The 26,126-nt window shown below is 33.2% G+C and overlaps 1 pseudogene; it reads right to left on the bottom strand.

Annotated features, from left to right (window-relative positions):
* Positions 1-1,695: 1,695 nt before the first annotated feature.
* On the bottom strand, positions 1,696-24,295 carry LOC120621533 (glutamate receptor 3-like; annotated as a pseudogene).
* Between the last annotated feature and the right edge of the window lie 1,831 nt (positions 24,296-26,126).

Raw genomic sequence — 26,126 nt, 5'->3', positions numbered from 1 at the left:
ATGTCTATTTATCTTGGGAAATTGCTATTTGCAACTTTTCTATGCTTGGTTATGAATCACCTTTAAAAGTTGCACTTAGACAAAGCCATCACCAATCAAAATGCAAACAGAAAGAGGAGGGCAGAAAAAGTGTGACTATCAGGCCATTTTAACAGACTTGAAGGTCACCACTCATACAAAATATAAACTTCCCTTCTCTGGGACAGAATATTTACCCAACTGTTTGAGTAAGATATGCCTTTGTTCCTGCTGGTTCCGTGAGTAAATAACACCAGCCCACACCTGTGTGACTTTGTTCTTTTCTAAAGTATTTGTGTGCCATTGTGTGGATACATTCTTGCTACTTTGAGTGTCATGACACAATTTGATGTGGCGCTAAGAGCCAAAGAGATTTGGATAATTATTAAAAATGAAAAAACCTTACATTTAATTTAAACATCATTCTCTATTATATTTTCTGAGTTCTAGATATGATTCCTCAGAGAAAACTAAATACCTAAAAAATAAAATATTTATAAGTATTTTCATTATAATCAATTGAGAACTTATCTATAAACAAAATGCAATTTCCATGTATTTATACCTCAAAATAGAATTACAGTCCCTTCATTTATAGTTTTAAAGTATTAATGGGAAAGCTATTCGCATAGTTTCTTCAGATTGCCAGAATTGCCAATTGCTACTAGATTTCTGGAGTATCTCGTTTTGTTTGCACGGGGAAATTTGGAATTTCCTAACATTGGGGAAAAAAGAAAGTAAATGAAGGTTACTATCAAAGTGATAGTACAGAATTCTAGCATATATCAGAATTTTAGCTTCATCAGAAATGAGTTTTCCCAACATCTATGGAGCTAGAGCAACTGGTTTCTATCAGAGGCACATGAAAAATTAGACTCATCCTTTCTACCAAGAGTACTGGGGATCGGAAGTATGAAAAATGAAAGAAGAAAACAGAGTGGTTGTAAGTAAGCAGATCTGTGAATGAATTTCTTAGACTTAGCTACAATTATATAAAAAGAAAAAAAGTAAAAGCACCTTAAACAATATAGAACTTCATTTCTTTCTCACATGAAATGAGTCCAAAGTATACAGTCTAGGACTGTTATGGACTTCTAGTGTTATTGGGGATTTGGGGGCAATCTAGATCCCATTACAAGTAAAATAGTTAGGTCAAATGTGATGGATGTACACAAAGAACACAGTGCAGAAGTTAGAATAAATGAACTATATGTGTAGACACAACATACTAAAACACGGGGGCGGCGGGGGGAAGAATGATGGGTGAAAATACAACAGGCAGAACAAGACCTGTAGTATGTAAAAATAAATACACAAAAATAAATACACATATTTTCAAGGATACCCATATATTCAAAGGTTTATTAAAGTGGAAACCTATGTGGCAAAAGGAAAAAGTGGGAAATAAGGGTAAAGGAAAAAAATAGATAGATATATAAGAGTGACAGACAGATAGACAGACAGACAGACACCAGATGTACATGAATGGATCATGGCCATAAAATGCAAAGAGGCACTGGGTATGACATGGAAACAAACCTTTGGAAAATATCACATCTTTGCTGCATAAAAGGCACCCAAGAAAAACCAGACTGTTAAATGTTTCAATTCATTTGGAGGATCAGGAAGGCTTTGCAGATCATGAGGTCCTTCACTGTTGCCTTCCCACTGCTGTACCTAAGGGCTGAATCTGTTAACTAGGAAAAGAACTACACTGATCCCAATGTAAGCAAAAATGATGCAGATCCAGATTTCATCAGCCAAGGGATCCAGAAATGAGAATACTCCTGGTTCTGATTTCTGAGGCTTCTTTATCATGATGGAGATGCCCAGGCTCATAAATGACTTTGAGAAATCTATGACAAGCATTATAGTGAGTGGAGCAACAGCTATATCAGCCCTCCTATAGAAAAGTTGCCCAACTATGCCATTCCATATTTTAGTCTTTGGATTACTTGCACTAAGATTCCCATCGTTGACGATGGACAATCTGTATTTGATCCTTACACATTTGGCTATTTCATAGGCTGACTACACAACAGCCTTATATCACTCATTTCCTTCCAGTTGCTCATGGTTCTTCTCATCCATTACATATAGTGATTCCAGAATGGAAGTCACCACTGTGGTCCGGCTCTCTGAGTATTCACTATTGTTGCTGATCTGCTGATCTGAGAAAGGCATGAACCTTTCATACTCACTCCAGTAGCAAGCTTTTCAAGAACTAGTGATTCATTTCATATACATCAATGGTATAATTAATTTGTCTTACGTCCATAAGTGTCAAAGTGGATGTTTCCAGTCATTCCTTGTACTTGCACCATTTTTAGAGCTCTCTGGATATCAATTCCTTGACTTCAAGGCACAGCTGGATTTGCTAAGCAGTCTCCAGCATTGCCTCTCAAGGATACATCCACTCATCCACTCACTGCCTCCTCAGATACGGAAAGCTTCTGCTTTGACCAGTCATGTGTCATGCGTCAATGCAAATGTATACTTCAGTGGTGTGTTCTTGGCTTCAGGGAATTCCCTTTCATTCAGCCTCACGGAGTCCTGTATGCACTGCTGAATCATAGGATTTTCGTTGTTGACAGTCTGGAATCTCATAATTTTGGCTCCCCCAGGCATGACTCTTTCTAGCAAAATATTAGTAAAATCTGGGTTAACAAGCATGTAATGATAAGCTCTTGAATGTTTCTCCAGAATCAAAACCTGTTCCAAAATTGTGTTAATCCTTTTGACTTTGTAGTCAATCAAGTATTGCTTTTCCTGCCACCGTGTCCATTACTCCAATGATACCCCTGAATTCTCAGACAGCCTTTATGTTTCCCAAAGACCTTGCAGTCACTTGCCAGTTGTTTTACACTGCTGTTTCCATAATTGCTTGGAGGATGGAAAATCCTCTTTCTGTGTCATAGAGGTACACAAACTTCTCCTACTCATAGTGACCCAGAAGACTCAGAATAGCACCCTTCATGGCTGGACATACCTGGATGACAAACTGTACATCTGCATCAGTGAGGAAGCTGGGCATGACAAAAGACATGTGCAGGGCCCCACAGAATGAGGTCAAAGTGTTCCCTGACATCTGGTCATAGAATCCAAAGACAGCATACACCCCTCTTGAGAACTGGGAGCAGAATGCTACAAGCTCCAGCACTGGGGCAGCCGCTCGAAAGATGCCAGGAACACAGGAGGAGGAACTGAATTATCTGGCCTCAGCATGGGGGCTGGAGGGGCTGCCGTGTCCCAGACAGAAGTGCTGGTATAAGCCATTGCTCCCTTATTGAGTCTTCCCCTCATCCAGAAAGCACATGCAGACAGTTATCACAGATGAGTCCCAATACAGTATTTTTATGAAAAATAATGAACACTAATCAGCTATTGATTATTGTGAAGGTAAAAGTTCCCCAAATTTCCTAAATCGAGCATTTATTCCATTGGACTTTGCTAAAGATAATTATTTTGAATAATGGCTGTTTTTAAAAATTTGAAAGTAATTCAGAAATTAATTGTTAAATATAAATATATTTATTAAACATTTACCAAAAGCAGCACAGTGTAACAGAAAGCACATTCAATTGAACTAGGTATCAGCTCCAGTGCTAATTATACAACTATAGTTATGTGATCTTGGAGAAGATATCTAACCCTTTGATCTCAGTTTTATGATCTCTATAAGTTTAGACTAAATTCTCTTCAAGGACTATGTGAACTAAATTTTAATATTTATATCAGAGAAGAACTGGCTAAAAGGTAAGGCATATTGTTAAAAAAAAAATGATAAAAAAGAAAAAAATGTAAATATTTTAGTGTAGCAGTTTAAAATGTTTATTTGAGCAACTTTTCCAAACTAAAACTACGTAATAATAACTGCATTGAGGAAATTAGATAATTATATATAAGAGCTTTGTATACATAGATGTATACATGTATGCATGTATCTATGTATACATATATGATTTTATGGGATTATTGAAATTGCATTGCACAAAGAACAATAGAGAATGTAGAAACAAGAGGCAGAGAGGAAAGAAGAAAAAGAATAAAAGGAGAAAAACATGACCCTGCTTTGAGAATACCAAAACTCTCAAATCAGAGAAAATTAATTCAGCCAAGCAAGTCAGAAGAAAAATCTAAAAGAGTAATAAGAAAAAAATTAGGATGAAACACTGAATGAAAGGAAGGAAAGATGAGAATATTTCTTAAGAAAAAGAATGAGACATCTGGGAAATATAAACGGCTTGTTGGAATACAAATAATGGTATAGATTATCATTCTCAGGAAAAGTTTTGCCACACTTCAATGGCAATGGGAACCTTACCTATTATAACTCCATCTCTCCTAGGTCAACATTCTAGAAAATTCTGACATCGACAAATTTCTTTGCACAAATAATAACTACCAAAGATCTGTCACCTTGGTGAAAGCGTTCAGTCAAAAATGGTCAATATAAAAATTAAGTGCTTCTAAGCGAGTTGCTTGGAAAAAGTGAATTTTGCAGAAAAATAAACCTCAATTACCCATGATCAGCAGGGTCTGCCTGTTTTGGAGCACACTCAAGCAGCTGTCAAGAATTCTGAAATTAACCACTACTTTTCAAATAAGAGAAAAAAAAAATCCTGTTTCCCTGTCACTCTCAAAAGTCCTGCCTCGATGACAAAAAAATCTGGGAAGGGGGCTGCCCTTCTCAGAAATATCATTTATCAACAAGACCCTAAAGAAGGGAAATGACATACAGCTCCTCAACCTGTATGTAGAGATAAAACATTTCTAGTGGATAGAATTTGCTAGTTCTTGCATGCCTTATAACCTGCCAAGCATTACTGGTTAAGGTGGTAGAAGTAATAGCCTCCAGAAATGTGACATCCTGTGTATACAACTATTACACAGATCAGTCAACACAGTAGTTTGTTTAAAAAAAAAAAAAGGCATATACATACATTGTTATCATTTCTACATTGCTAAAAAATTGGTGCAAGTCTAGAACTTGCCAGTCACGTTAGAAAAATAACCAGAATCTTTTTCCACCTGACCAAATATAACAATTTCAATTGTAGGATGAAATTAAGAATTAATCAGCCTACACAGAATCATGTGCAATCTACAGAAATAGACTTACCCTTTTCTACTCTATGCACACCATCATAATCCAAAAATTACTTATTGGCACTTGATTTAAACAAATGTCCATTAAAGAGATTTGGTTATCTGGTTTGGCCACCCATATTGATCGAATTAACTAAAAAGTTGTACACTTTTTATGCTAAGCGAAATAAGTCAGACAGAAAAAGCTGAAAATCACATGATATCATTTATATGTGGGATATAAATCTAAAAGCAACGAATTAGCAGGACAAACAATCAGAGACTCATGGACATGGACTATAGACTAGTGGTTACTAGAGGGCTATGGAGTAGTGGTTATTAGTGGAGTGGGGGAGGAGCGGGGAGGTAGACAGGGCAAAGGGAATCAAATATATGGCAGCTGAAAGAAACTGGACTTTGGGTGGTAAACACACAATAGAATATACAGATGTCAAATGATAATGTACACCTGAAAACCATATGATTGTATTAAACAATGTTACTCCAATAAACTTAATTAAAAAAAAAGTTGTACACTTGACCCAGAATTAATATAGTTATTTTTTATATCTTCTACAGAGACTCCTTGAGTAGTTGTCTAATAAATTATAGATGAAGGACAATAAATTAAAATAAAAGCCTGAATTATCTCTTTATTTTCTAGAAATCTCAAATTCCAAATAGCGATATTTTAAAAATAAAAGTATTAATAAGAACAAAACAATATTAAATATCATTTCTTGAGTGCCTTGTGCTAGACATTGTGATGAACTCTTTATTTACATTGTTTTATTTAATACAACCATCCAGTGAGACAGTTATTCTTTTATCCCCATTTTTACAAATCTGTAACACTGAGGTTTAGAGAGATTAAGCAATATGACCATGATTACACAACAAGACAAAATTTTGATTCATTGAAATTGTCTTAATAGTTTTATTGATTTAAGCCATGTTTAAATAATGTAAACTGTTTCTTTCTTTTACCTATGCTGGATAAATTCCTGTGATAGGGAACTCTATAGAACTGAAAATAGAATTGAATACATATAGTCTAGCTACCTGATATGTAGATGGTAATTTTGATGAATACCAAGAAAAGCAAACTAATTCTTATCTTAATTGAGAACTATCATTCCTTTGCTAGAGTTATGCTACAGAAATGGCAAGATGGTTAATTTGTTGTTTAAATCTTTTAATTAGTATATATCTTTGAATGCTTAAATAAGAATTTGAAACCCAAAATTTCTAAACCATTAAAAATGAAAGAGAAAAGTTTAATTGGAAGGAATCTAATAATGAAAGTTAACAATCTTACATCAACCATAAGAAAAATTGAATATACTTTTGTGCAGAATGCTAATTTAGTGAGACTACCAGATAATTTATATGTGAATATCTGAAAAGATTAATCTATTTTTAAAAATATTTATTATTCTCTAACTGGTCACAAAAATATAGCTATCAATTATATTAATGATATTTAAATATAATGTTTGACAGTTTTAACAGATTCTGAGGCCTTTTCTGAAACATTACAGTAGTAAGAACATAAAATAAGCTTGCCTGCCTTTTTCGATATAACCAAAGAAATACATAAGTAGAAGAAATTGTTTAAGATAGTAGATCGAATCTGGATCTCAAATTGTTCTTCCTACGAAACAAAATGGTTTGAAAAATAATTTGGAGATACAAGTGGGGTCAAAAATTTTAGTAGAATGTACCACACAGAAACCTTCCTTAAAAGTACAAACAAAACAACAACACAACAACAATAACAACAGGTTAATGACAGAATCAACTAAGAAATAAAGAGAAAAAAAAGCAACGATATACAGGACTAAGTATTACACTGAATTCACCTAAATCTGAAATTTGGCTTTAGAAACTGTAAAATAATGGGTCACAGAAGATAAATATCATGAATTCAGTAATAATATAATAAAAATTATTTCAGAAGAAGGGAAAGGAAAAGATAGAGTAGGGACAATACTTTCATTTCCTTAGGATGGCATCAATAGATAAAGATTAATGCAGATACATTAAGAGACAGAGTTTGAGGCATATTACAAGAAAGACACAAGGAGGACAGCAGGAATTAAAAATAAGTATACAACAAATAAAATTCGGAAGACAGAAAGAAGAAAGAAGATATGTGTGCTCATTTCTTCATCTTTCAGAGGAGTGTGAGAGAGCCATAGGAGGGAATGAACTAGCACAATGAGAGGTCCATTTCTCACAGCAAATCAAGTGTTCTAAATTTATAAAATTTCTCTAGCTATTGCACAACTTATTAGGTCACAGGATTATCTGAGTTTGGGGAAACCTCTCTTTGAAAAATGGCTCTAAAATAGTTCTAGGAAATAAAGATAACCTTCCTAATTTCCTTGAATCTTCTTACAAGCACTATAGAAAGAAATTTTTGTTTTTTATTGTTGTTTGTGAAGGAAATTAGGGATGCAATGTTAATTATAGGTATATCGGTTACATTAGTTACTATAATAACTAAGTACATTAGTTACATTAGTTTCAAATATTAGTTTGTCTACATATGACAACATGCTAGTTACTAATTTTTTCTAACGACAACAAAAAAAACCTCAGAAAATAGGCATTTTCAAAGTCAGTGAAACACTCTAGTCTAGTAAAACCATGAAGAAGTGAGGTTCCTTCCTGCTCTGTCGAACAAAGCATGTGGTTTTCATCCTCATGATCTAAGATGGCAGGTTCACTTCTAGGGAGCTTCGAGAATAAAGACTTAAGCTAAATGAATCTCTGGGAGCTCTTTTTGAATTAGCATTCAGTTGTCATCCTACTTATTCCTAGTTTTGTCAATTTCCCAGGCTCCTTAGTCAAACCAGAGGTCAAATTCCCCAGAAAATACATTACCCAGATCCAACATATGTTTAAATTTGACTATATTCCACTTATTTTATATATTTGTTAGGTTCTTTTATAAACCTTTCCTGACAGAATTTAAAAGGAAATCTAAAATACAGCAAAAAAGAACATTAAACAACTATAGGAATTGGTGGGGAGAACAAAATAATAAAAGAATATATTATAGAACTGGAAAGTAGAATAAATTTATTGCATTAATTTAAAGTGATATCCTTACAAGTTAAAAATAATTTCTAAAATAAGGGCTTTAATCAATTTTATTTAACATTCCTTGATGGCAAGAAAATATCATAAACTGAAATATCATAGATTAGATTCACCTTTAGAAGGAAGAACTTACAAAGAATAAGAGTTACCCAAAGAACTTTTGGAATCTCCTTCCTCTGAAGTGTCTGAATTCTGAAAGGACTCTAGTATTATCTTCTTTGAAGTAGATTATTTTAAATCTTATTTTCTTATTTTCTATTCTTTCACTTTATATCGCAGTGGAATTACTTCAAACATAAATCTATCGTTAAATTTGTGTTAGTTAGCTTTTGCCACAAAACTGCAGCACAACAAACAACTTAACACTCAATAAACACCTATTTAACTTGTTCCTCTGCAGATAAGCTCATCTAGATGGGCTAAACTGGGAAGGCTCTGCTCCTGGAGTCTCTCATCCTCCATGAACCAACAGTTTCAAAGAGAACCAACAGTTCTTGTAGCAATGGCAGAAGTGCAAGAAAAAGAGTATAAACCAGCAAGCTTTCTTAAGGCCTGGACTAGAAATTGGCACACTATCATTTCTACTTTATCCTATTGTTCAAAGTGAGCCACTTGGTCCAACCCAAAGGTCAAGAGTCATGGTAAATATTTTGCATCTTAAAGTAAGAGAAATTATGAAGCCACACAGCCAATACAGTACATAAAGAAAGGGTGAAAATTAAATCCATTAATCCAACCAATCTTCCAAAGTAGTCTAAATATAAGGAACATTTTCTCTACACTCAGCATTTTCACCTTCCTCCCCAGGACTCTTTCCTGGGTTGGTATGGAGTGAAGAGGGCTGTTTGGTAAAAAGGTGTAACTTTAGAGAAAACTTTCACTATTATTTAAATATTTAACTGTTTGATGTAATTCTCATTCTTATGTCACTGTAAACAACTTTCAATATTATAATTCCAACAGAAAGAAAGAAAAACACACACAAAGATATGAGGGTTCAGAGAGAAGTTTACCTTTTAGCCTCTTCTATTTTTCATTTCTTTCTCTAGACCCAAGTGGGATATTTACAGATTTTGCGAGCAGACCATATGTTCCCAATTCCTTAATATTAAAAGCTGTCTCATCTTGCTTTATTTAAAATGATATTTATAGTTCTCTCTGTTCTATATGTGAGTAGTGAAGCATTTATCCATGATCATTAGCATTTATTAAAATATTTTGACCTGGTTTCATATAGCAAATTCTATTTGTGAGTTGTTGTTCCAAGCTTCAGTGTGTTAAAAGCTGATAATTATTTTTTGAGAGAGTGGGGATGGGAAAGGGACTCCTCAGTAATAGTGAGCTTTTTCTACTTTATGTGGTTCTTCATTAAATAATAATATTATTTAGATTTTCAAAATGTGATTATGAATAAAAGAGGACAAAAGGACACAGGAATAGTTTCCTGAGAGACATGGGATATTGGAACAAGACACTTGAGAGTTACCAACTTAATGGAGAGAGGCATAGCAATTACAAAAGGTGGAAACTCCCATCCTAATTTTTTAAACAGAAAAATACATGTTAGCATATATTTTTTTCTTCTACAAGTTAACAGTGAAAAAAATGCTAGTTACTGGGCAGGATGATAACTCTTGGTTGGGGAACGTCAGTTATCCCAAACTTTTGATGTACCAAGCTCTGAGTATTTGTCAAAAATATTCCATTAAATGAATATTTCTTCTATAACAATTCCTTATGCACTTAATATATTAACTGATTTCTATTTATCAACTCAGAGCCCCACAAAATATAGAACATTTATTTTTAAATTGTCAAAACTGAAATATCTCCCTTAAAATACTTTGGTAACTTTTTTCTGCTTTGCATATGAACCAAAATCCTTTAAGAATCTGGGTCTTAACCTGTCTTCCTGGCAAGCTTCATTTCTCGTCTTTTCCCCTATGCAGCCAGACACTCAACCCTGTTAGTTCTTCATGATTATACTATACCCATTCCCATCATAAGGCCTTCACAAAGGTCATGCCTTCAATCCGCAATGGTGCTTCCCCAGCAGTCTCCCTACTACTTTATCAAGTTAAGTCTTGCAAATCCTTTAGCTCTCAGTAAGTAACATTTCCCCAGGGAAGTCTTTCTTTAATCACTTCAAGTTTCCTTGTAATATTTTTTATATATCTATGTTCCTTTCGGTTTGCAATTATACATAACCAAGGTGACTATTTGGGCAATATCTAGGAAGATAATGTAAGCTCCAGAAGAGCCCAGACATCTATTTTTGGTCCCCAATTTATCCTTAGTACCTAGCACATCTAACATCTAGTAGGTCCTCAGTAACTATTTGATAAATGAATGGGTGTTTTATACACAAAGAGGGTATATAAAAGCTGAGTCACTAAGAGATGGAATGTTTCAGTGGAACATTAAGCTAGATTATCAAATGCAAATCCATTCTTCTATAGTCAGTATTGTGCTGTAGCTAGGATTGGACCCTGCAAATTACAGTTTTCCTTTGTAAACTGGTTTTCTGCCAAAAGCAAGAACTAGAGGAACATTGGAAGCCAGGAAGAGGGAAGAAGGGACTTTTCTTCTTCCTGTTAGCTTTCTGTTCACCGGGCCAATGGAATAGCCATGCATTTAGATGCAGATTTGCTTTCCCTGTCCACTGTTATCATCTGTTAACTTATGGAATGACTACTCTCTGTATATTCCACATGATGTTTCTCAGTACTGAGAAACTCATTGATCTGTAAAACAGGGGCAACAACAGTCATGCCCATGGAGTCATTACCCTGAGAAAACAGTAAAAAAAAGAAAAAAAAAAGCCTATTAGAGACTCAGTTATTTCTAGTTGTGAAATAAACACCATGAAATATTGGAGTGCTATTTTACAGAATATACATTACATATTAAATCACCAACTTATATATAGTGGTTTCTTTCATACTATAATACACAGATACAGGAATCAAGAAGAAATGAAATTGACTCTACTTGTTATTATACCTAATAATCCATTCAGAAATATATTTTCCTGACCAAGAAATTTTGGGTGCGACTAGTTTGAGATCTTAATTATCAGAGGAGAAAGGCTTTTATCGAGAGACATACAATGTCTATATTGATTTCAAAGTTGAGACTGTCACCTGGCCATTTGGGGCTTAACAGGTGAAGAAGAATAGGATAAAAGAGAAAATTGTTCCTGATTATCAAAGATAAAATGGATTTTTGCTATACAATGATGATGGGGATTCTCTGAGATGCTTATTACTTTCATCAAATGATAAAAGTTAATGGAAAGTCAATGTGGCGGGGAGGTCACTGGGGATTCCAAATCTTCAGTTAATCACTAGGTAAAGAATCACAATAATGTAAGACTCTTACTTGATGGGGGGAAAAAACTGCCCAGTGAAATAAGAGAGGTATAAATATCAATTACAACTTCATAGCCATTTACAGGAAAATGAACCATAGCAGCCATGATTATCATCTCTTTTGCTTGTTACATACATTTATATGTGTATACATTAATTCTCTTTTTACTCCTCTTTTCTCTTATTATTTTATATAAAGATTGTTGGGAATTAATGCTACATTTTATTCTTTAGCTTCTCTTATATTCAGTTAGAACTGTGACTAAATAAGAGGGGTATTATTGTTGCTCAGAGGTACAGAGACTATTGATGTTTGCATCTACCCTATTGGGAGCGAGGATGAGTGCACATTTGTTTGTATAAAGGATAGTTGACTCTTGTTAGAGCATAAGTTGTTCAAATGAGTACCTAAGCTGAATAAGTAAAAGGGTAAGCTGCATCTGTTTTTAAGCTATTGTCTCTATTTTGTGCTACTGGGCTGGGACCAAGTGGTATTTTACAGCCAACACATATCAGCACACAAGAGTCAGTTGTTAAATTATGAGAAATTTTAAAAGCTCATTGTTAGTCATTATCTAAAATTAAATTGTATAAACTTAATACTAAATAAATTATACTAAATATAAAGGAAATGAATACTCAAAACATCAATTCTTAATTAATTTACTACATTTTACTGTTATCTACTTTGCGGTCATTTACATCAATTGTATCTGTATTTTATCTAAATAATTTCTTTATATTGTTGTATCATGTTAATACCTTGAATTTAACTATAATGAAAGTATTGTGAGAGTAAGAAATGTCGAAACCTGTAAAGAATTTTTATGAGTTTATTTGAGCCAAACTGATGACATATTCAGGGGAACAAGATCTCAAATGCTCCAGAGAATAACAGTTTTGCAGCTTCTTTTATGCATTTGAAATTAAGGAAGAAACTAAAAGACTACATAAAGGTGGGAAAAAGCAAGATGGGGATTGTATTATAGGATACTTAACATGATTATGTGCTCTCCTGATGGTGGTTATGGCTTATTTCGAATGTGTGTTAACCTAGATGCACGGGCAGGGCTTACTTAAGGCAAAGATAAATCTTTTGCTAAAAAAGTTATATGCTTGGGGCATGGCTACCCACCGTGACCTTCCCAGTTAGGCATTTATGATCAGATCACCCGTGAGTTTACTTTCCATAGAACCCCTTTCTTGTCCACAGTATTTACACCATAAATATAGGCAAGTTCTACAAATTTGGGCTTTCTCTTTCCTCCCAGAATCTACTTGTTAAATATATATCAGCATACCAACTGGTTGGGGCTCTGTAAATTACATTTTTTTTCGTCAATTAACCATCTTAATAAGTTCTGCCAATATTTAGCATCAGCAAGAAGAGACTGGAAAGTAAGAGGAGGAAGAAAGAAATTTCCTTCTTCCTGTCTGATTGTTATTATATTGTCAGCATAGTGCCAATAAAAGCACTTCACCCTGGCAGTGGCAGTTGGCTCCAGTCCGGTTTCTCTCAACACCCCCAGCACCACACTGGATTCCAAAGAATAAGAGTTTGAATTCTCATAGATGGGATGAGAAAATGTTTATTCCCATTCAATTTTTCACCTCTGATCCAACCCTTCAAGAAAAGACCTAGCCTATCTTTGACATTTCTTATCTAAATTGGATTCTATTTATTTGTAAATTATATATCTATCATTCATGGTAATATATTTGATATAAGATATTGATGTAAGTTACATGCTAAATATCCTCAGATCATAAATTTCCCAACCCACATGTTCCCCTCCCTTCCCTTCTTTTCCTGAGACTACTTCTTAAAACACAGAATTATCCTATCAGGAGCAAATCACAAATAATGTTATCTCTTGACCTGTTTATTATTGTCTTCATATTTCAAAGATAGCCTATGGATACCTCTTCTTCATTACTTGAAATAATATTTGAAAAGTTCATTATAGCAGTTTTTCAACATCAAGGGACTTAGGTAAATGTTTAATAACCATTTTTCCATTAGCGAATATTTTAAATTACTGATAATTGGATCATATACCACACGGTGACATAATCATATCATTCTTATTGTGAAGTATAATACTGAATGTTGGGCCAGATGTTTTTTCTTTCTCTTTTTCTTTTTTTTTAAACTAAGATTTATTTTTAGTTAGGAAAGACTTTTTTTGAGCTCTTACATATGATGTCATTTGTTAAACAATAATACAAAGTTGACAATGAACCTTTGTTTTTGCCACATGTTAATGCCTTGCTCATATAATAGTGATTTAGAATTTTTCCTGCTATAATGTCTTTCAGTAACAGTGTGTTTGTGTTTACACAGCCAAGGAGTAGAACTTTCTTGGTTTTTATTATATTTATTGATTAGCTATTCAGTTAGAAGTAGTAGTAACAATTGCTAAACTTCAATATTTTATTTTTTATTTTTTAAATGTCAATATTTTTAAAATGACTACTGTCAAATATAATACAAATAAAAGTTTCTAGTTTTTAAATGTAGTGTTCAATATAAATATATTCATTACAAATATAAAGAAATGCCAGCTTTCAGCAATATCTTGGACTTGTAAACACAATATAATTCACTCTTATTTTCCTCATACCCCATTTTGTAGTATTTTTTTCCATCTTCGCAAATGTAGAGCTTTATTAATGTGATGGAAGACTTACTAATATTAAGATAATTTAGCATCCATTCCTCTGTCATCAAAAGGATCTGAAACAAAATTACTCCATATAAATGAAACACTAACGTAGCAAGCACTGAGATTTTAACTCACAAAGTAAAAAATGGCTTGCTATGTGCAGTTCATATAGATCAGGACGGAGCTGGTTAAGTGCTTATAACTGAATTAAGAGGAGACTATAAAAATCAAGAAGTTTTAATAATGTCTCCTCAAGTATTATGTTAAGAATCATGAGGAGTAGCTGGGAAATAAAATTAGAGTAAGCTAATTAAATAATCTAGTGACCCAGTAGGTCTATTTATATTTAGTCAAGATAGCCAGAGATTCCCCAGGCATATCAAGTTAATTTAGCCATAGTTAATATTCATCAGTAAAATCATTTATTCCTAGAATTTTCTTTAAAATATAAGAAAAATTAAGATATTGTGAAGTTATCGGTCTATTTTTTCCCTAATGTTTTAAATATGAAAAATCTACCCCAGAATTCATAAAGTAGTTTGATTTATTATTCCTGGTATTTTAATCATTCACATGCTTTTTGCCTATTGCATGGAGTTTTAAAGGAACATTATGCTTTTAAGGTAAATTATATATTCTATCCATGCAACTTACCATTCAGTAAAATTCACCCTTTTTGCTGTACAGTTCTTCAAGTTTAAACAAATGTGTGGGTGGGTAACACTACATTTAAGATGTTATGTTTCATCACCCCAAAAAATTCTTTCATGTCCCTATATAGACAATCTCCACCTCTCCCCCAGCCTCTTCCCAAACCTCAGCTTCAAGTCATGTTTAATCAGTAATCTGATACAAAAGCTTTTTTTTAATTTCATAATGTCACATAAATGGAATAATACATTACATAAGTATTTGAGTCTGGCTTCTTTTAATTAATGCATTTAAGACTGATCTATGTTGTTACATGTATCAATATTTCATTTCCTTAAATTGATGAACAACTATTTACCATGTAGATGTACTGTAGTTTATTTACCCATTCACCAGCTGAAGGAAATTTGGATTCTTTCCAGTTCGATGCAAGTGTTCATAAAGTATCTCTAAACATCTGTGTATAGAATGTTTTGTGTGAAGTATTCATTTCAGTTGGGATAATACTGAGGAATAGAATTGCTGGTTTTATGGTCATTATAGGTTTAACTTTATAAGAAATTGCCAAACTGTTTTCAAGTAGCTGTGGAATATTATGCAGTCATTGAAATATTGACATATAACTGCTAACATCAAGAGATGATCACAGAATTTTTTAATGAAACTTTTTTTGAGACAATTGTAGATCTATATGCAGTTTTACTAAATGTTATAGAGAGATCCCACATACTCTTTACCTAACTTCTACCAGTGGTACCGTCTACAAAACTGTAGCCCTATATATTACCCACAATATTGAAATTTATATAGTCAAGACACAGAACAGTTCCATCACCACACAGATCCCTGCTGTTATTGCCCTTTTATAACCACATCCACCTCCTTCCACTCTCAATCCCTGGCAACCACTCATCCATTCTCCATTTCTATATTTATGTCATTTCAAGAGTACTATATACATGGAATCATATAGTATGTAACCTTAGAGATTTTTCTCAGCATACTTCTTTTAGGATTCACTCAAGTTGGTGTGTGTAGTAATAGTAACTTTTAAGTAAAATATCAAGTTATAAAATGTTATGACTAAATTAACCCCATTTTCTATAAATTACAAGTTTTCTACCTAAAACATGTATTATAGAACAAAATAAAAGTACACAGGAGTAATGACAGCAAATAGAAATGGCTGTATTTTTTATTATACTTCTCATATTTATGATTATGTGTATGACTTATACAGTGAAAAAATATATAAATATAAAATGAGGAGGGCTAGGGGAGTTTCAAGGGATATGTTTAACTCCATGTGGTTACTAAATAGTTAACATAGTGAGCTTCATGGTTTTCATTTTTAGATTAAAAAGTACATATTAGTTCTTTTAAACTAGAAAACATCTCTATGTTACTAAGTTCTAAAAGGAGTATGTCATATGAATCCCTATATAAGAGAAACTAAGCTATCAACGTACAATATATTTAACAGAGATTTAGTGAAAGATGCAAAATATTTCTTTACACATTCTTTTTTCAATCGTCTCTGAAACCCCAGGAACTGACATTAAATTCTGTATTGGTACAGTCTTAACTAGATTCTTAGATTTTCTCCCAACTACTGCTTGTCTTTTGGACATTTTCCTATTCCTGCCTTTAATTCATAGGAAGGACAAAAGAATGTGAGCAATCTAGTCTGAATCTGGAAAATAAGCCAACACATCTGATCAAAGGTTTTCTGTAAAGTAGATTGATTTACAGCATCGAATTTAAATGACACTTTTGACTTCTCCTCCTTCTAATTTGACTTTATAATTGAAATAAATTGTGATACATTTAATCATTTTTTTCTATTTCTTAAATAGTAGAAAATATTATTGTGATTGTATCCTATTCTGCCCACAAATGTTTTTCTTTAAGAAAAATGAAAATACTAAAATTTCCTGCTGATAGTGATCACATTATTTTTCTGGGAAATAATTCACTAACACTTAAAAACAGGCATCATGAGTTTACTATCTGCATTGTCAATAGCAAGAAAGCTATCTGATGCCCCTCACGGGAATGCCAAGGCTTGCTAGCAACAAGCATCTGAGTGTTGAGCTCTCAACTCTTAGTAATTGTCTAAAGAATAAAGTAATGCTAAGGCTGGATTTGTAATGTCTCAATACCTAAAGTAGCTGCCATTTATAACACCAGAAAGCTGTCTAGTTATTAAGTTTTCAGATTAGCATTTCTAATGAGAAATTATGCAACAATGTTAGGGGGAAAAGTTATATTTGAAAATCTCATCAAAGAGAATTAAAAACATTTTCGGCAAATAACTGCTAAGTAGATTTAGAGCTATGCAGTCTTAGTAGCACTGTATAATTAGCTAACTTTATTAGCCACAAAACATCTACATGTAAAAGAATATGTTAGATAGCAAAACAAACTCATCACATGGACAATTATAAAATTGGTTCTTACAAATGCCACACGTAGATTTAACATTGTTACCCAACAAATGTTTACACTGGACTATATGTTCTGTCTCATTTCTAAAGTCTGTGTTTAAGATAGAGTTGCTTAGGTAAAAATCGAGAACTAGAAACTATGCCTAATGTGGAAAAATATTTTCTTAGATTTAAAACCATGTCCCTCACAGATACAACATACATTGTCACTAACCAAAAATTGTAAGGCCAACTTCGTGTTCTAAGAGAAAAATCTAGTTAAAATAACTTTTATGCCTAATATAAACAGACATTTCAAGCATAACTATTGCTAAGTTGATTTGCACCCAACACTCAATAGCATATTTCCACATACCTTCTACTATTTGCTGAGGAAGCTAGAACTGGCTTATTACTCTTCCAAGGATTCTTCACAGAGTACCTATGAATTGCTCACTGTAAATGGTTAAATCTTCATCTCGACTCCCTCCCTCCATTCCAAATTGAGCAAAATAAAAAAGGAAAAGGGAGGGAGAAGGTGTAGTGGATTGAACAGTGTCCCTCTATAATTCATGTCCATTTGGTGTCTCAGAATGTGACTTTATTTGGATTTAGGAGTTCTGCAGATGTAATTAGTTTAATTAAGATGAAGCGATACTGGATTAGTATGGGTCCTAAATCCAATGACTGCTATTCCAGTAAAAAGAGGAGAAGACACAGAAAGACACACAGAGAACAAGGCCATGTGTTGATGGAGGCAGAGATTAGAGTAATGCAGCTACAAACTAGAGAATGCCAAGGCTTGCTAGCAACCAGCAGAAGCTAGGAGAGCGGCATGGAAGATATTCTATCTCAGTGCCTCCAGAAGGAACTAATCTTACCCAGACCTAGATTTTGGACTTTTAGCCTTCTGAATTGTGAGAGAATAAATGGCTGTTGTTTTAACTACCCAATTTGTGGGAATTATGCCAGTCCTAAGACATATTACAGAAGGTAACAAAAAATACAATCTGAGAGTAAAATTCAGTTTCTCAAATAGTCATGATTCTTTTCTCACCAAGCTCTCACTTCCTGACACCCCTACCTTCTACTTCTTAAGGACCTTATCCTGTCATTCCATCTTTAACTGTTCAGTCCCTCTCTGTGTCTTAAGGGTGGGTATTTAGAGCTCCTAAATATACCCACTCTCTCCCTCACTATATCAGACCTCTATTCCTTCCATGAAGCACATACATCTTCTTTTTAAATTATATTCATGTTTTACTTATGACAAAATAAAGAAATAAATAATATAACTTCCAGAGGATACATACACCACTCTTTATAAAAAATTTGAATACTGCATATAGAGTTTTATATTCCAATTTTAAGTTAAACTATATAAAATGAACATTCTGTCATTTGACAGGTACTAAAAATACGGTTTGTAACAGCCACATGACATTTCATCTCATAAATGTACCAAAGCTTAACTAATCACTTATTATGGGAATATTAGGTGTGTATCTTTTTGCCCAATGTAAATGTTGATGTAATGACCAACTTCACACATCAATCTTAGACCCCATATCTAATGTTTTCTTCACTATACAATCCTAAAAGCCGCATTTCTGCTTCAAAGGGTATGAACATTTTTAAAGCACTTAATCTGTGCTGCCAAACTTGATTCGAGAAACGCTACATCAAGTAGAGTCCCCAATGGCAGTTACATATGCCTCCTCACCACAGTGAATGCAATTTAATGATGTACATCAATATATGAATGACACTTTCCTGGTGCTGACAATTCAGTTTTCTCTTTTTCTTGATCAATCTAGCTAGAACTTTGTCAATTTTAATAATCCTTTTAACAACTAAATTTTACTTTGTTGGTTTTATTTTTCATTTACATTTTCTCTACCATTAATTTCTATTGTAATTTGTATTAATACCTTTATCTACTTACTTGGCTTTATTGTGCCCTTTTTTATTTCTTAAGGTGGAAGCTTAGATCATTAAATGTAAAACTGTTTCCTAATATATGCATTTAAAGATATATATTTTCCTCTAAGCTCTGCTCTGCATCGTGCAAAATTTGCCATGGTGTTATTTTCATTATCATTTAGGTTAAAATATTTTCTAAATTCCCTTGTAATTTCTTTTCAACCCAGAGATTATTTACAAGTGTACTGTCTAATTTACAAATATTTGAGACTCTCTAGTCATCTTATTTTACTCAGTCTAATTTAACACTGCTATGATTACAGAATATACTCTTCATGGTTCTGATCCTTTGAAATTTCTTGAGAATTATTTTGTTGTCCAGCATAAGTTCTAGCTTATGTTGCATGTGCAATATCTCCATTCTCCACTGCTACAATAAGAAAGAAACCATTTATCTGTCATAACTATCATAGAGCTTTCTAGTTCCCTGAATCCCAGATTCAAAATATTTTCAGTATTCTAAATGAACATTTTACATACTATAAGAAGACTGAACAAAATATAATTTAACACTTAAAGTAGTTTTTATTTTTGTTTTTCAAATACACACATACATATACACACATACACGCACGTGCACACACACACATGTATGTGTGTTTTTTTTTTTGGCTAAAACACCTCTGTTGAGACCTTGCATCTTTTACGTTTTGGTTTTTTTTTTTAAAGATACATATGGATTTTTTTATTGCAAGTTTCTAATTGGTTTAGTTGACCCCAAAAAAGCAAAGCAGAGTATTTGGTATTTTAAGTCTGAGATAGTTCTTTGAGATCATGTTTATAGCAGAAAAGATTACTTAAGAATTATTCTCATACTAACTCAATTTTGTTTACTGTTATTATTGCAAAATTATGGTATTTGGACCTGACATATTTTTACTGAAATTGATGAATGTCAAATTGGCCTGTTTTCCTTTTACATTTTGTAAATATGCATCTTGGTAGGCCAAGTCCTGCATATGAGTCTTTTATTTTATAAAGAGTAAGGCTGAGTGTCTTCCTGTTTTACTACAAGATAAGATGGCTGGTTTCTTGCACATTATGAAGATATATAAATATATTAATTATATATTATAATTACATAAAAATTTTATGTTATAATTATATAATATATAAGATATATGCATAAACATATATCTTGAGATATATAAAATATTTATATATTTGAGAGAGAAAACTAGTTCATGACAATAACATAAAATGGATAATAATATAAACTGTATTCTTAGAATATCAAATTATGTAGTTGTGATTGGTAGATAAGGCAACTAGTTGCATATTGAATGGCAGACAGACTGGGGACAGAAGTCTTTACATTTACTAGTTGATGACATACCTGAACGGAAAAGATTACCTGTGTCAATTTTATAGGCTCCATCTTGTCTGATAAAAAGGATTAAGAAATATATCTCTACCAGGGGATTCGGGTTATGTGAATAATATGCCTATAAGCCTCAAAACGAAACTCTGAGGCAGCAACAATTATAAATTATTTGCACCATGTAGATACTATTTTTGCAGAAAATTTAAGAGTTCTGTTCTATTTCCCCCCCAAAATCCTTCTCATAGGAAATACGTTTTGTTCTTAATTTCTAATTCATTTTTCCTAATTACCCTGAAAGGAAATTAAAGTCACTATTTTATTTTTATAAATGGTGTGGAAAATAATTGACCAGATTAACTGATTTCTTAAGGGTCCAGAAATAGATCCAATGGGAATGGATGAGTGGGAGTTAAAAGGAGAAGTCACAGGGTACCAGCATTCGAAAACTGCTAAATGAGACACAAGGGAGGAACAGATTAAGAACCATGAAAAGGCTTTCAGTTCAGTCTCTGCATGAATGAGTTTTATTCCCTTCTTTGTGCTTTGTTTCCTTCTACGCCTATAGTCTGTACCTTAATTTTAGCTAATCATTCCTAAATCCATTGGGGAAGTCAAAGGAGACAGAGTAAAATATCTAAAAAGTGACTCAATATATAGTACTTTGCCAGTAGCATATCCTTATGGAGAAGAGAGAAAAAAGTGAAGTAATATTACCTCACTGGACTTAGAGATCAACAATTCTGCCTATAGCTCAAACCTCAGTTCTTCTATTTACAGGTGTACTACAGGCAATATTTCATCCTTATCTCTAAAACAATACCTATTTCAAAGACTTTGTATGAAAAATTAATAATAATTTAAGTAAATCTCACAAATTTCATGGAACAGAATAAATACCAAGTCATTTCCATTATTTTGGCTTTTAAGGCCATCAATCAACTCCACAGGCGTATAGGATGCCTCCTATCTGAAACACTTACCTTCTGTTGTCATTATCAGTATACCAAAGAGGGAAAAATGCAAGCTTTTGCACACTACTGAATTTCTCGATCCTGCTACTTCTCAAGCCCCAGAACCTCACTGACAATAAGAATAATACCCAAGAAAAACAACCTGGCCAATCCAACTCTGCCACCAACCATCCAAGAACTTATTCGAGCCTCGCTGTGTGTTCTATATCACCTGTGACTTATAGAAAAGAGTAACCACAACACATGACTATCATTTTGCATGGGGTAATTAAGACAATTCATTCATCTGTGCTATATCCTCTGCATTCATTACATTTCTGTCACTGTTGTGTCCAAACTCCACAATGTTTATTGTTAGTGGGGAATGGCAGCTTTAACTCAATTAGATTTACCCTCAAATGTACCTGCAAGATTCAGTTTGTCAACTGTGCTCTCAAAAATATGTATAATCTCTACAGCATAATGTCAGGATTTTCTTGTTTTGGTAACATATATAACAGTTTGGGCTTTTGATTCTTTCCCACATGCTCTCTGATTTCAACGTGAGTATTTGTGATGAATAATTAAAATGAAATTGCCATTTAATGTCCCATAACTGCCTTCTGTATGCGGAACTGCATTACCAAATAATAAATGATATCCTTTGACATACAGGTGTTTGTTTTTATTAAATACACAGAATAAGAAACAGATGACATAAAATTTAAAAATTTTAAAAAAAAAAATACACGGGAGGAGATACCACCAAATAGCTTTCAATAATGATTCCTAAACCAATTTCACATTCAAATTTTACCTTCTTTATAGACTTCACCATCCAGGAAAATGACCTACAAATGCCCAAGTCAGCACATTTCTCTCTGGGAAATCTCATTTACATCCTTTTTATTGGCTCTTGGGCACATGTTAGTACTTGTGAAGGTTTATTTCCTTGCTTTAATTATTTTTTATTAGAGCATTTTGATGTAATGTGCTTTGGACTGTTTGTATGTTGCAAGATGTTTATTTGCAATGTAATTAAACTCATATTTTTCTCTGTCCCCTGAGTAAAGGTTAGATTTAAAAATTTTTATTTATTTATTTTAGTTTTGATAATATCTTTTATTTACCCAATATATCTAAGTTATTATCATTTCAACACGCAATCAGGATTAAAAATTATTGAGATGTTTTACTTTTTTAAAGTTAATTAATTTTTTTATGGAAGAAGAGATTTAATTTTTTTTTCCCCACTTACCTCCTACCTCCCCCCTCCTCCCTATCCTCTGGTAACCACTAGTAGACTTTAAAATTTTAAATATGACATGCTGATTGCCTAACAAATTAAATACATGACTGTATACATTTAAAAATTTTATAATAAAAATTATATAAATATTTCACGGGACACATTGTGAAGTAAACGCTATAATCTCCTCCTAAACACGCTCATATTGGATGTCTACTGTGGTCTCTCCCACTCCTAATGAGAGAAAACAGAAAAAAACAATTGGAAAGTAGATAATTGGAGAGATGGGCCCAGGATTGCTGAGAATAAGTTCTAACTGTACCATTTGCTAGTTTGGGAAAAATTCTTAATCTTGCTGACAAAATTATTTCATATCTATTTAAAAATTGATAACAAAGGATCATTCTGAGAATCAAAAAAATTTGTGTATATAAAATTCTATTTTTTAAAAGCATCATTTGTGTGTGATTTTTTTGTTGAACATCTTCAAAGACTGTATACAAAAGTGCGATATCAAAAAACATATATATATATAAAATATATATATATAATATATATATAATATATATATATATAAAATTTCTTTTGGTAAATGTTGTTCAATGTTTATACAAAAGTACACTTGAAAATATTCTCTATACCGGTACATTTCAAAACTTCATAGATGTGGTATAGGGGGTCGGGGGAGGGTGAAGTGGGTAAAGATCAAATATATGATAGGTGAAGGAAACTGGACTTTGGGTGGTAAACACACAATCGAATATACAGATGTCAAATGACAATGTATACCTGAAAATTATATAATTGTATTAAATTATATATTAAATTGTATAATTGTAAAATTATATAATTGTATTAACCAATGTTACCCCAATAAACTTAATTTTTAAAAAGTTAAAAAATAAAAAATAAATAACTATATATATATATACCAAAAAAAAAAAAAACCTTCATGCATACATGGAACATCTTCAGATTCCAGTTCAGTAAAACTAGGACAGAGCACATGATTCAGGACAACTCAAAGTATGAACCAGGATCCAGGCGTGTCCTTAAACATTGTCCCCAGTCCATGGCAATGAGACAAAGAGCTTATACTACAATGTGAATCAACACAATGTTTCCTTCATAGAGGAAATCTACTTATGAAAAATGTTAGCTGTACAAAACAGAGCATTAAGTAACGCAGTTAATTCCCATCTGGCTGAAACTCCTTATCTCAGCATGAACTGGGAAACAATCAGTTTCATGAGGCACTCTGAGTAGAACTGTTTTAGACTGATGGGGGAAAAGGATTTAAAACGTCACTTTATTTTTCATATGTTATAAAATTAGTATCTATATGAAGTCCCTAAAGCAATGGTGCTTGGAGGGAAAATGCCATTATCTAATGGTTAATCAGTGAAATGTTGGACTCTAATAGAGCTGAGTCAAATTTCCTGTTCTGCCACTTACCTGCATTATGACTTTCAGGCGAATTATTGAACCTCTCTAAACTTCAGTTTTCTCAACTAAGAAATGTGAATAATGATATCTACCTCACTAACTGACTCATTTGACAGATATGTACTGAGTCCTGGATGATGGCATAGAAGTGAAAAAGGCAAAGTTCTACTTATACCTGATGCCATGGTCAAATGACACAATAAATTAAAAAAAAGAACTTGGCAGTAACTTTTCCTTTCCTATCTCAATGTTTCTCTGTCTAAAGTCATACACCAAACTCCTAATTGAATATAGACATGGTGAATTATGCTTGATTTTAATGCTCTTATGCTAACAAAATCTGAGATAATAAAACATCTCATAGGTACTATTGTATTAAAGGCATATTCCTTGAGGTCAAGCTGATCAGAATTTAAAGCTCAGTTTTAATAGCCTCTAAACTATGAAATATCATGCAAGTTATTTGACTTCACCAAGCTTCAATTTCCTCCTCTATACCACATGGATGATAAGTCCTATTTCACAATAATGTTAAGGAAATTAACTGATATGCAAAGACCTTGGTGCATGGAAAGCCCCCCAAAATTGTAATTCTTTCATTATTAAGGGCCCAATTCTGTATTACACCATTTAGAGATGGTTGGCATGAATGCTGCCATCCTGATATTTTGCTCCCCAATGAAAAGGACTTTACATAATTTCCAACATATTTCTATGCATACTTGGAACATGACATTTATAGTTTTTCAACATTAAAGAAAAAGAAGGGAAGGAGCAGAGGAAGATAGAAAAAAGAGAGAGAAAGAAAATGCAGGATGACAGAGGCTTCAGTTCATGAACATTTCACATGATATCATCAATATGATCGGGCTGACATTAGGTCATTGTACTGCAATTACCATGGTCAATACAAGTGTACCTTTCTTTCCACTAATCTAGACTAACATGAGGGATGACTGATAGACCAGTAGTACATGTGTGCCTAGGTATATGGGTTATTCTATCACTAGTATTATTTTTCTCTGTCATCTCTATATTAAGGAATTGTAATGACACTAAACAATCCAAAGAACGGTTTGCGATTCCTTTCTTTGAAGCATCTTGAGTTTAAAAAACTGAAACTTCTCCCAATATCCCATTTTGATGTGTACTCGTAAAGAGTTTTTCTCATGACGGACCAACATATTCATTCCTTAAAGTACAATAAGCCTATTTTCCCACTATCTGGTCTGTTCTTCTGTCGGTACAGAAAGCAGGTAAGCCTCCTCTTTATTAGGGCCAGTCAAAGCTGAATTGTGAAGTGTCATCAAAACGTCCTCCATGTCACTTTTTTTACCCACTTCTCATCTCTGTTTAGGAGGCCCCCTGGTGGTGGTATCCTCCTACCCCAAACATGTATGCACACATTCTGTCACATGTTCTCTCCCTCCCATGGAGTGTCATCCATCCTACAAAACCTTCCTCTTTAAATATGTCCCATTCTCCCTGACTTCTCAAAATAACAATAAATAAATTTGGAAGTGCCAGAGCTCTGTGAAATAAGACATTTATATTTTAACCAAATTATTTTGACATCTTCCAGAATCTTAGAAATATGAGCTGCTTTACTATAATGACCATTATTGCCAAATATATAATTGGTCCTATTTTACAGCTGGTTTCAAAATCATACTAAATGATAGAATGATGTAAATTCCATAAGAGAAAATCTAAACATAGTATATGGAAGTTAAACAGGTTATTCCTGGCTAGAAAAATCAGGAAAGAATTTTTGGAAGAGTAAATATATGCACAGGACTTAAAGAGCAATTAAAATTCCTATCGCCTAAGACACAATCGAGAAGTC

This window comes from Pteropus medius, unplaced genomic scaffold (genome assembly GCF_902729225.1).
Source record: "Pteropus medius unplaced genomic scaffold, Ma_sr-lr_union100, whole genome shotgun sequence".
Lineage (NCBI taxonomy): Eukaryota > Metazoa > Chordata > Mammalia > Chiroptera > Pteropodidae > Pteropus > Pteropus medius.
This window is presented reverse-complemented; position numbering and strand designations above follow the sequence as displayed.